Raw genomic sequence first — 13,492 nt, 5'->3', positions numbered from 1 at the left:
GCGGCCAGAACTCTAGCCTCGGGAGTGGCCATGCGATGCATCTCCTGGCTACAGGTGTCCGGCCTTCCGCCAGAACTTCAACAGACAATTCAGGACTTGCCCTTTGAGGGCCAAGACTTGTTCTTGGTTAAAACAGATCCCAGGCTTCAGAGCCTCAAGGACAACCGAGTCATAATGCGCTCACTGGGGATGCATACCCCAGTAACTCAATGCAGACCTTTCTGCCCTCAGCCTCAACGCACCTACCCTAACCCTCGGCTGCGGCAGGACTTCACTAGAAGGCATGGCTGGGGTAACCGTAGGAGACAATCTGATCCCCAAGGAGGCCAGAATCAGGGCCCCCCAAAGCCATCGGCGAGGCCCAAGTAAAACTTTTGAAGGTGCGCTTGAGGACGGAGCACCAGTCTCCTTCCAGATCCTTTCCCACCCTTCCGCAACCGTCTCTCCTATTTCCTCCCTGCATGGTCCCACGTGACCTCAGATCGTTGGGTCCTACGCACAGTGGAATTTGGATGCCATCTTCAGTTTGTTTCACCCACCCCGCTCCCCGTCCCTTTTCAGGGACCCCTCTCACGAGCAAATCCTCTTACAGGAAGTGCAGATGCTCCTAGACATCAGAGCAGTAGAAGAGGTCCTGAAGGACCTGAGGGGCAAGGGGTTTTACTCCCGCTACTTCCTATTTCCCAGGCAAAGGGGGGTCTGCAGCCCATCCTGGACCTGCGCGGACTCAACAAATTCATGGTAAAGTTGAAGTTCCGCATGGTATCCCTGAGAACCATTATCCCTTCCCTGGATCCTGGAGACTGGTATGCCGCCCTCGATATGAAGGACGCGTACTTCCACATAGCGATTTACCCGGTGATACCTTCGCTTTGTGGTCAACCAGCAGCATTTCCAATTTGCAGTCCTTCCATTCGGCCTCTCCACGGCGCCAAGAGTCTTCATGAAGTGTATGGCTGTTTTCGCGGCCTCACTCCGTCGACGTCGCATACAAGTCTTCCCATACCTCAACGATTGGCTTATTCGAGGTCCATCTGAGACGCAAGTGCGGCATCACCTGCATCTCGTCAGAGAACTGTTCGAGCAACTCGGCCTTATGCTCAACATCGAAAAGTCCACTCTGGTGCCCACACAGAGAATAGACTTCATTGGAGCGATCCTAGACTCAAATCTCGCCAGGGCGTGCTTACCGCAGCCCCGCTTTCAGGCAATGGTAGCAATAATTCAAGGCCTCCACAGCTTCCCGATCTCGACAGTTCGCACGTGTCTCGGTCTCCTAGGCCACATGGCCTCCTGCACTTTCGTGACCAAACATGCCAGACTATGCCTCCGTCCACTTCAGACCTGTCTTTCCTCAGTGTACCGGCCAGGCCGAGACAGCCTGGACACGATTCTCACTGTGCCGAAGGACATCTTAACCTTGCTGACTTGGTGGATGAACCCCTCCCTGGTCTGTGCAGGGATGCCATTCCATGCCCCACAGCCTTCACTAGCCCTGACCACAGACGCGTCATCTCTAGGCTGGGGTGCCCACCTTGCGGGGCTCCGTATGCAAGGCCTTTGGTCTGCGCAGGAAGAAATCCTGCACATCAACGTGAGGGAACTGAGGGCAGTACGCCTTGCATGTCAGGTGTTCCGCGAACATCTCCAGGGCCGTTGTGTTACAGTCTTCACAGATAACACAACGGCCATGTTTTACATCAACAAGCAAGGTGGAGCACGGTCCTCCCTTCTTTGTCAGGAAGCCATACATCTCTGGGAGTTTTGTATAGCCCATTCAATCGATCTGGTGGCGTCCTTTCTCCCAGGAGCCCAGAACACCTTGGCAGATCACCTAAGCATATCCTTCCTAGCTCATGAGTGGTCAATTCGTCCGGACGTTATCCATTTTGTTTTCCAGAAGTGGGGGTTTCCCCACATAGACCTCTTCGCCTCTCGTGAGAATTGGAAGTGCCATGTGTTCTGCTCCCTCCAGTGGCGCTCCCCGGGCTTCCTGTCAGACGCATTCCTGATAACTTGGAAAGACCATCTGTTTTATGCCTTTCCTCCATTCCCACTGGTCCACAAGGTCCTCCTCAAGCTACAAAGAGACAAGGCTCACTTAATCCTGATCGCTCCAGCGTGGCCGAGGTAGCATTGGTACACCACGCTCCTCGCACCACTTCCCCTACCGCTGTGGCCGGACCTCATAACTCTGGAGCATGGCAGACTACGCCACTCACACCTGCAGTCCCTCCATCTCATGGCATGGATGCTGCATGATTAACTCACTCTGAGCTGCGTTGTTCTGCCTCTGTACAACAGGTGCTCCTGAGCAGCAGGAAACCCTCCACTAGGTCCACATACCTGGCCAAGTGGAAGCGTTTTTCCTGCTGGTGTGCCCAGAACAATGCTGTCCCCATGCAGGTACCAGTTCCCACCATCCTGGAGTATCTCTGGTCCCTGAAGCAGCATGGTCTAGCGGTCTCATCCATCAAGGTACACCTGGCAACCATTTCAGCCTTTCATCCAGGAGAGAATGGACGCTCAGTCTTTTCTAACCCTATGGTCACCAGGTTCCTCAAAGGCCTAGAGCGTTTGTACCCGTAGGTCCGTCGTCCGGCCCCTACATGGGATCTCAACCTTAGTTCTATCTAGGCTCATGAGTGCTCCCTTTGAGCCAATGCTCCCTGCTGTACCTTTCCTGGAAGACAGCCTTCCTCGTCGCTATCACATTGGCAAGGCGAATGTCGGAACTTCGGGCCCTCACAGCGGATCCCCCGTATATGGTGTTCCACAAGGATAAGGTACAGCTGCGTCCACACCCCGCCTTCCTCCCTAAGGTGGTGTTTGCCTTCCACATCAACCAGGACATCTTCCTCCCGGTCTTCTTTCCGAAACCGCACTCCTCACGTCGAGAGCAACAGCTGCACTCTCTGGATGTTCATAGGGCTCTCGCTTTTTACATCGAGTGAACAAAGCCTTTTCGAAAGACACCTCAGCTGTTTGTAGTGGTGGCAGACCGGATGAAGGGTCTCCTCGCAGCGAATTTCATCTTGGGTGACCTCATGCATCCGTGCCTGCTATGACTTGGCTCACGTTTCGACTAGCCGCCTCACAGCCCACTCCACTCGGGCTCAAGCTTCATGTGCCGCCTTCCTGGCTCATGTACCCATCCAGGAGATCTGTAGAGCAGCGACCTGGTCATCTGTGCATACCTTCGCTTCCCACTATGCACTAGTACAGCAGTCCAGAGATGACGCGGCATTTGGTTCAGCGGTACTTCATTCCGCGACATCTCACTCCGACCCCACCGCCTAGGTAAGGCTTGGGAGTCCTAATTGGAATCGATATGAGCAAGCACTCGAAGAAGAAAAGACGGTTCTCACCTTTGTAACTGTTGTTCTTCGAGATGTGTTGCTCCTATCCATTCCAAACCCGCCCTCCTTCCCCACTGTTGGAGTAGCCGGCAAGAAGAAACTGAGGGGCAGATGGGTCGGCAGGGGTGTATATATCCGGCACCACTCCAGGGGGCGCCTCAGCCGACCCACCGAGTGTTGCTAGGGTAAAAATCTTCCGACGAACATGCACGCGGCGCGCACACACCTACTTGGAATGGATATGAGCAACACATCTTGAAGAACAACAGTTACAAAGGTGAGTAACCGTCTTTTCTTCAAGATGTGTTGCTCGTGTCCCACCCTTCTACCCCTCTGTCGGAGCTGCAAACCAGAAGGAACTGAGAGGGCGTAGGGTCAGCAGCATCTAATATACCAACACATGAGCGTGGCACTCCAGGGGGCGCTACAGCCAATCCTACAGATACTGCTAAGGCAAAAATCTCCGACTGTGCACGTGGGTGTGCAAATACCTAGGATGGAATGGACATGAGCAACACATCTCGAAGAACAACAGTTATGAAAAGGTAGGTAACCATTTTTTTCAACAAAGGCACTGTTTTTATGGCTCATTACAATTAGTAACCCACGAACCCTCATTTGTGCTATGACTGCAGAGGTATTAATTGGCCACTTCATTTTAAATGGTTTCTTGCAACATGTGTTAATGCTGTATTCTTAACAGTCTGTCCCACAGATTAGCTGTGATACTATGGTTACTTTTTCCAGACCTGAAGAAGAGCTCTGTGAAGCTCATAAGCTTGCCTCTGCAACCAACAAAAGTTGATCCAATAACAGATATTATCTCACCCACTTACCTCTCACATATCAGTGGTCATACCCACCACAATCACATCTTTCGGTATGTCATCTGATAAATTTGTTCTTTCCTATTCAGCTAGATCATGGCATCTCCTTGAAACTGTACTTGGGAGTGGTAACACACTACTGGCTGATACTCAGCTGTAGGTATCATCCACATTAATCAGCTTTTGCACTAGTTCGATGAACCCACGGTCCAAAGATGCTCTGAGAAGGTTAAATGTCCTTGCAATGTCCTCAAACATTTGCCTGTAATTTCTGTTTCTTCTTCCCTATGGGTGCTCCTCTTCAGGTGTGCATGCACCCCGTCCCACTGTTTTGAGCCTGTGATCAGAAATTTTTTGGTAATAGTGCCCATTCGGCCCATAAATGTGCTCTACTCGTGCCCAATAGCAAGGATGTATAGGACTGCAGAGGTGAACAGCTCTCAGTTCCTTCTCTTCGGCCTGAGACAGAGCATCAAACATGCCTGCTTTTACAGAGTGTTTTAGTGTGTTGGGATTCCCCCTGAGACTTCCTTCCACTCTGCTTCCCAAGAAATCAGTTCAGCTCCAGACTTTGACACTCACATATCTTTATTTGGCATACAACAATGCTATACCTTTCACTCACTGGTAGAAGGTTTTTCAGTTTTTTCTTACCCCCGGGACCGTAAGGTTTCTGAAAGGACTGATGAACCTCTTTCTACAGATTGGAGAACCTGATCCACTATGGGACTTGAACCTCGTTCTTAATTGCCTTATGAAACACCCCTTTGAACCATTGGCTACATGTTTGCTGCTTCTCCTAGCTATTGAAACAGTTTTCTTGGTAGCCATAACTTCTGCTTGGAGGGTTGGAGAATTGGAGGCTTTAGTAGCAGATCCCTCCCCCCCACTGCCGCCGCCTTTTACAGTGTTTTAAAGGACAAAGTATTGTGACTACATACCAAGTTCTGACCCAAGGTGTCTTCTCAATTTCATATAAACAAGACCATCCATATCCCAATTTTTCCCCTCAAAACTACATCAGACTTGGCAGTCCATATGTTAGTTGTCAGATGGTCATTAGCCTTTTATCTGAACAGAACTAAAACTTTCTGAAAGTCTACTAGGCTGTTTGTTTCAATTGCGGACAGTTCATGGGGATCCACAGTCCCCACCCAGAGGCTCCCCACTCAATCTGAACTTTAGGGCAATGTTTCACTTACATGGGATGATTAATAGGCAAACAAGGAATTCGGTTGAGGGCTTTAGAAACCATGTGACAGAAGAAAAAGTGCACTAGTAAGGAAAGACTCGCTGGCTTAAAATTGCAAGCAGTAGTCAGATTTTGTAGCAGCATGAACAGGGCTTGCCTACATGAACATTTATCTTAGAGGCAAGCTGGTGTGTGAATCTACTCTGCCAGCACTAGCTTGCTGGGGACTATCTGTTGGTGTGGACCCTGCTGACACACACAGAGTTTTTTAATACTCTGATTTCAAGTCCCATTTCAAAGAGAATTAGATCAAAGTGTGTTAACAAACTGTTAATAGGCGCACCAGCAGAGTGCACATGGACAGTTAGTCCATGGCAGGCTAGTGCTGTCAGGCTAGATTCACACTCCAACTTGTCACAAACTAAGGCTTTGGCTACTCTACGCGCCTTTTAGCGACATGCCTGAACTAGTGAGACTCCATTTGGAAGCTAATAACCCTACCGGCTCCACTCACTGCTACTGTCTCAGAGCAACAGCCCAGTTCTTCAGCTAGAGCCAGAGTGTCTACAACTGATAGCCTGGATGTTATCTGGCTGACCACTACTGAAAAGGACCGCTCTGTGGCAGTCCTAGATATTCTGTACCAAAGTAGAAAGCCCACAATGAGATGAACTTATTGAGCCAAATGGAAAATATTCTTTATTTGTTTTTGCATGACAAAATTATGCTCCTCTGCAAGCGACAATCCACAGTATTTTGGATCACTCATTCTCTCTCAAGCAGTGAATAGCCTCTGCTACAGGCCCACATATTTTCTCACCCTACTGTGACAATATTTCTCAAAGAACTTGCCCATGCCTTTCTTCCAATCAAAGAACGCCTCCTCTTTGGATCTCAATGTAGTGCTAACTGATTGATGGGCCCTCCCTCTGAGCCCATGGCCACCAACTCTCTTGTGTTGCAGTGTAAACCCAGGGGTTAGTGGGACTTGAGTAAGCCGACCCATGTTAGGGAACCTTGGGCTTGAGCGCCTACACTGTTTTTTAATCCTATATTAAGAATTTTCTAACTCGTGCTCAAACTTGGGGGCTCTGGCATCCACACTGCAGCGCGCAGACCTGAGACAAATCAACCATATCCCAAAGTCCTTAGCTCCTTCCCAAAATGTGGCCACTCTAGCCCCATGATCGTGATGCACTGTGAGAAAACTGTGCTGCCTACCCTGCAGACTACAGGAAGTTTGAACAGCCTACCAATACAGTCCGTTGAGCAGTCATTTTGGTCGGTGCGCTCCCAGCTACTGGAGCTAGCAACATGGACGCACCTTTTGAAGAACTTCTCTTGCTTGCGCTGTCACTCCTGTGTCAGGAAACTGGCAGAGCATTTGTTAGGTGCTGGTGGACATTTCAGTAGTGTTTTCTGTCCCACCCAAGATACCTGATGGATTTCCTGATGGAGAAGGAGGAGTACCACCCTGGCATGGCAGACTCGCACTGGCAGATGCTGCTCAGTACAATTGGTATAGTCGCTGGTGCCCCCTATGTAGAAGCACAGACTGGTGGGTCACATTTTCCTGTAGATCTGGATTGACCAGCAGTGAGACCAGAACTTTCGCATGAAGAAAGCTACATTTCTGGAGCTTTGTGAACAGCTTGCTCCCACCCTCTAGTGTAGAGACACAACTGAGGCCACCGTTGCTGGTTCAGAAGTGTGTTGCCGTAACCATCTGGAAGCTGGCTACCCTGAACTGCTACAGATCCATTGTCAACCAGTTTAGAGTTGGAAAGTCAACTGTGGGTAAAGTGGTGATGGAGGTATCTGAGACAGTCAGGTGTGTGGTTTACCCCGTGTGTGGTGGGCAGTAAAGATATTCCAGAGGTAATTGCTGGCTGAAAGAATAGGGTTTCCTTACTGCTCCAGGGCAATTGACGGGACTCATGGACCCATAATTTGCCCTCCTCAAGGAGAACATGAGTACATAAACCGCAAAGGATACTACTTCATTGTTATGTGGGCCCTCTTAGACCACAGAGGCCAATTTACGAGCATCAGCTTGGGCTGTACTGGAAAAGTTAACAATGCCAGAGTTTTTTGCTTCTCAGGAGTCTACATTCATGGACAGGCTGGAACACTACTCCCACTAAATGACATTGACATAAATGGAGTTACTTTCTCCACCATTATTCTGAGGGACCCCGAGTATTCCCTTTTGCTTTGGCTTATGAAACCATACCCTGGTTTCAGAGGCCCTGGCAAAAGAAGGTTTAATAATTGCAGGGTAGACATACCCACATAGAATTCCTTCTTAGGGTTGTCTCAGTGTTTCACATTAGCCAGACTATTCATCCTCCTGTTTTTTTCCCCCAAACCCCTTTCTTCCATAGCCAAAGTAAAACTCCAAACACTAGGTGTGCATAGAGCAGTGTCCGTTTACATGTACTGGACTACCAGGGCCAGCTCCAGGCACCAGCCGAGCAAGCTCGTGCTTGGGGCGGCAGATTCTAAGGGGCAGCATTCCCTCAAATACTTTTTTTGTTTTTTTTTTCTTTTTGGTTCGCTGCTCCGGATGCCCTGTAGGGGGCAGCGGCGCCGAGGAGGGGAGCACCCTGATGGAAGTGGGCTGCGCCCTCCGTCTGCCCCAGCTGGTGCTAGGTCTGGAGCAAGCCCAGCAGGGCAGCCCGCAACCTTCCCTCCCCGCCGACTGCAGCGGCGCAGCGCCCTCCCAGCAGGCGGCACGGTGGAAGCTCCGGCTGCCCCCCTCTCTCTCCCCGCCCACTCCTTCCCCCTCCCCCTCACTGCCCGGGACATGTCTGCAGCACTGGGAGTCCCCCTGCACTTGCTCTCCGGCCGCCCTGCACGGTTTTTTTTTGCTCTGCTGCTCCGGCCGCTCCACAGGTTTGCTGCCTTTTTTTTTTTTTGCTTGGGGCGGCAAAAAAGCCAGAGCCGGCCCTGCGGACTACATCACTTAGAGCCTCATCAAGACTCTTAGTGAAATAGATAACAGGACAACCAATGCCTTCACAGTGGCCAAGTGGGTTTTGGTCTGTATACATACCTGCTATGTGCTAACAGAGATCCTCCTGAACACTTGACTTGAACCCACATAGTTTTCATCACTTCCCTCAATAATGTGCCATTGACTGAGACTTTTAGGGAGTCATAGCATGCAAGTCACGGGAGGTAACAGTACCGCTCTACTCTGTGCTGGTTAGGCCTCAGCTGGAGTACTGTGTCCAGTTTTGTTCACCAATGTATAGAAAGGATGTAGAGAAACTGGAAAGGATCCAGAGGCGAGCAACAAAGATAATCAAAGGAATGGAATGCAAGCCATATAAACAAAGGCTAAAGGAACTGGCTATGTTTAGTTTGGAAAAGAGGAGATTAAAGGAGTGGGTGAATATGATAGCGATCTTCAAATACTTGAAAGGCTGCCATAAAAAAGATGGAGAAAAATTCTCTCTTGCCACAGAGGGCAGGACAAGAGGCAATGGATTCTAACTACAGCATAGCAGATTTAGATTAAATCTCAAGAATAACTTCCTAACTGCAAGAACAGTAGGATGATGGAACAAACTTGTAGAAGCTCCTTCACTGGAAGTTTTCCAAAAGATGCTGGAGAGCCATCTGTCTTGGATGGTTTTTCCTCCAGATCAGATTGGCAGAGACCCTGGGGTTTTTGGCCTTCCTCTGCAGGATAGGGTATGGGTCACTTGCAGGTTTGAACTAGTGTAAATGGTGGCTTCTCTGTAACTTGAAGTCTTTAAATCATGATTTGAGGACCTTAGTAACTCATCCAGAGACTAGGGGTTTATTATAGAAGTGGGTGTATAAAGTGTTTCACTTTATAATTTTGCAAGCAATTCAGTTTTGTATATTATTTTCTCCAGAACTTCTTGTCGCTTACAATGCACACAAGGAATGTTAAGCACAGATCAGGGGCATAGTGGTTCACATACTCACCGACAACACCACAGCAATGTATTATGTGAACAAACAGGGGAGACCACTCCTATCAGCTTTGTCAGGAGGCAGTAAATTTCTGCCAATTCTGCATTGAAGAGAACTTCATTCTCACAGCCGTTCATTTACCAAGTGCCCAGAATCACGTGGCTGATCATCTCAGCAGGAATTTCTCTCAGAATCACGAATGATCTCTGAAGAGCAGTGTGCTGAGGTACATATTCAGAGAATGGTGTATTCCTGCTGTTAACCTGTTTGCAATGAAGGACTACAAAAAGTGCCATCAATTTTGCTCTCAAATGGATCTCAGTCTGGATTCCATGACAGACACACTTCATCTGAGTTGGGAATCAGCTCAGATGTATACTTTGCTCCCATTCCTTAGGTAATGCTCAGGATAAGGATGGATCATGCCAGACTGATTCTCATTGCATCAGTTTGGCTGAGACAGTGTTGGTTTTCCAATCTCCTCAGTCTTTCTGTTCTTCCATCCATTCCTCTTCCATGTCCCGATCCATTGATTTCATACCGTGGTCAGATTTCACATCCTGCGCTGAACAGTCTACACTTCCCAGCATGGATGCTGTGTGGCTAGACAAGAGAAGCCCTGTTCTGAAGCTGTTTGACAATTTCTACTGAACAGTAGAAAGCCCTCTATTAGGACTCCTTATGTGGCAAAATGGAATCATTTTTCCATCTGGTCCCTTGTCTGGGGGACTCAACAATGCAGTCGTGTGTTCAGAACATTGTGGAATACTTGTTATACCTCCAGTCATCTGGTTTGTCATTCAGTTTTGGTTTTACATCCTCCAGTTCAAGGGAAAATCAATCTTCTTGAACTCTTTGGTAGTCAGATTTCTGAAACGGCTCACTTGTCTCTTTCCACCAGTGAAGGAATTGATTCTCAGTGGGACCGTAACCCTGTTTTGGCCAGGGCTCTACCAAATTCATGGTCAATTTTGGTCAAGTTCACAGTCATAGGATTTTAAAAATCATAAATTTCATGATTTCAGAGACTTAAATCTGAAATTTTATAGTGTTGTAATCATGGGGGTCCCAACCCAAAAGGATGTAATGTGGAGGGGAGTTTGCGATATTGCCACCCTTACTTTTGCGCTGTTGCTGGTGGCAGAGCTGCCTTCAGAGCTGGGCGCCTGGCCAACAGCCACTGCTCTCTCGCCGCCTCCAGCAGCAGCACAGAAGTGAGGGTGGCATAGTATGGAGGGGGCTTCACTTTGTGGGGGGGACAGGGCTGGCCTTACAGGTGGGCGATGTTGTGGGGGGGTCCTATGGTCACCTCCCCCACCCACACAACTAGTCCAAGGCCTCTTTAACCCCTGAGCGCTGGGGCATTGGGCTCGGGGAGGGGCAGGGCTCAGGGCACGCTGGCTGAAAGCTCCTACTGTATGCCGGGCTCCAGCTGCTGGTCCTAACCAGGCTGGTGAGTGACAGGACTTCCTCCTCCCCTGCAGGGCCCGTTCCCAGGGCTGGGTCAGACTCACCTCCAGGAACCTCCCCCAGCTGCAGGAAGTTCTGTGGCTGCTGGCTGGGAGCCCAGTTCTGAAGGCAGCGCAACTGCCAGCAGCAGTGTAGAAATAAGGGTGTCATTACAGGATATTGCCACCTTTACTTCTGTGCTGCTGCAGGCTGCATCGCTACCTTCAGAGCTGGGCAGCTGGCCAGCAACGTGCTCTCCAGCCGCCCAGCTCTGAAGACACCACAGAAATAAAGGTAGCAATACCACAATCCCCACTTCAGTGACCTTGACCCCTCCCCACAACCCTCTTTTGGGTTGGGACCCCCAGTTTAAGAAACACTGGTCTCCCTTGTGAAATCTGTATAATATAGGGTAAAAGTACACAAAAGACCAGATTTCACAGTCTGTGATATGTTTTTCACGGCTGTTCATATGGAAGGACCCTACTCATGGTACCTCCATTGGAGCCCTTGGCAACTTGTTCTATGTCTCTACTATGCCAAAATAAAGCATTTCTTGTGGCCATAACTTCTGTGAGAAAAGTTAGTGAGCTGCAGGCCCTAATGACAAACCCTCCATATACGTAGTTTTTACTGGACAAGATTGCTTTGAGACTTCATCCTGAGTTTTTGTGTAAGGTGGCATCACAATTTCATCTTAACCAGACTAGTCACTTACCTGTATTTTTTCCCAAACCTCATTCAAGTGCTGACGAACAATGTCTTCATTCCTTGGATGTGAGACAATGTTTAGCATTTTACTTGGAAATAAGTAAGCCATTTCATTCATCTTTTTGTTTCTTTTGTGGATTATATGATGGGTCAAGTGGTTTTGGTGCAGATGATTTCCTGGTAGATAACATCCTTTATTACAACGGCTTATGTGGTGGCTTGGATTTCACCTCTGCACAGGTTAAGAACTCATTTGAAGAGGTCCGAAACAGCTTCAATCACATTTCTCAGCGATATTACAATATTGGACATATGCAGGGCTGCTACTTGGTCTTCCATACATACTCTTAACAAACAATTATGCTACTATGACTGCATCCAGATCAGATGTGCTCAGGAGGGGGAGGGATAGCTCAGTGGTTTGAGCATTGGCCTGCTAAACCCAGGGTTGTGAGTTCAATCCTTGAGGAGACCACTTCAGGATCTGGGGCAAAAAATTGGTCCTCCTAGTGAAGGCAGGGGACTGGACTCGACTCAATGACCTTTTAAGGTCCCTTCCAGTTCTAGGAGATTGGTATATCTCCAATTATTACCTTTAGATGTGAATTTTGGGAAGACAGTGTTGCAGGCACTTCTTAATTAAACTCCGAGTCCATCTCCTTCTGATACTGTTGGTGAGCCACCTCAGTGGAATACATCTGCAACCACTTGAAAAAGAAAAAAAACGGTTACTTACCTGTATTGTAACAATTGTTCTTCAAGATGTGGGAGCAGCTGTGTGTGATAGAGTGGGAATTTTCTGTAATATTTTTATGAATCTCTGTGTGCCTCAGTTTCCCTTATATTTTGCATGACCCAGTGGGGAAAAAAGAACCATGTTTGCTCTGAGGGCAGGCTAAGAGACATAGCGTGTGTGTGTGTGTGTGTGTGTGTGTGTGTGTGTGTGTGTGTGTGTGTGTGTGTGTGTGTGTGTGTGTGTGTGTGTGTGTGTGTGTGTGTGTGTGTGTGTGTGTGTGTGTGTGTGTGTGTGTGTGTGTGTGTGTGAGAGAGAGAGAGAGATCTAGCTTTCTGAGCCTGAATGGGTCATTAAAAAGGACTGGCTGAGGAGACAGTGGAAAACCCAATCACCAGGCCATTGATCCATAGCAACCAATGACCCAGAGAAAGATGGATTTCCCTGCCTCTAAACAGGGATGCTGAGGAAAGACCCCAGCTCAAGGACAAAGAACTGGAAGTGGAGGATAAAGTGTTGGCTTCTGGAGGAAGCTGAGGGGCTCTCTCATCTGGGAACTGATTAAGGAGGTCAAACTGAGGCTATATCTACAGCCTGTGTTAGCATAATTTATGTTGCTCAGGGTTGTGAATAAACCACCCTCCTGAGCAACATACTTACACTTACATAAGTGTTTGTGTGCACAGTGCTATGTACAGCGCTCGAGCGGGCACAGCTGTACCGATACAGCTGAAGTGCATCTGGTGAAGACGCTCTGTGCTGGAGAGTGTCTTCACCAGATGCGCTGTACATATAGACATTTCCTGAGAGAGACAGACAGAACCTGAAAATTGAGTTTTAGTACAGCTTGGCTAGGACTTGGGGCTAACCAGAATGCTTTAACCTTTATTTCTCTGTGTTGACCTAAGGGTTTTCTATGCCGTATTCCAGTTGACTTAATAAGCCCTACTGTTTGGAAAATACTGCTTGAGTGTCACTGTAAATGCTTGGTGAGGTGCATTAATTCCTGAAGAGAGTACAAGTTTCTACCAGGAATCTATCTCAGTTGGACATGCTGAGCAGAGCTCACCGTGTGAAGCAGGAGTGCTAAAGCTCAGAGGTTCAGTCTCAGGAAGTGGCGAGGCTGCGTGGCCTACCCTGAAGGAAGCTTAGGACCCCCTGTGAGTTGGGCACATCAAAGGGGCTCCTCCAAATGACTGTGCCAAAGTTGAGGGCATAGCACTGATCCTGTGGATCCATGGCAATGGGTATTCCACGACCCACTCTCCAGCCC

At 48.7% G+C, this 13,492-nt stretch overlaps 1 protein-coding gene across 3 annotated transcripts in view; it reads left to right on the top strand.

Annotated features, from left to right (window-relative positions):
• The window catches only part of HSF5 (heat shock transcription factor 5), a 60,909-nt gene that overhangs the window by 44,297 nt on the left and 3,120 nt on the right, over positions 1-13,492 (top strand). The window lies entirely within an intron of this gene.

Source organism: Mauremys reevesii, linkage group 20, assembly GCF_016161935.1.
Source record: "Mauremys reevesii isolate NIE-2019 linkage group 20, ASM1616193v1, whole genome shotgun sequence".
NCBI lineage: Eukaryota > Metazoa > Chordata > Testudines > Geoemydidae > Mauremys > Mauremys reevesii.
This window is presented reverse-complemented; position numbering and strand designations above follow the sequence as displayed.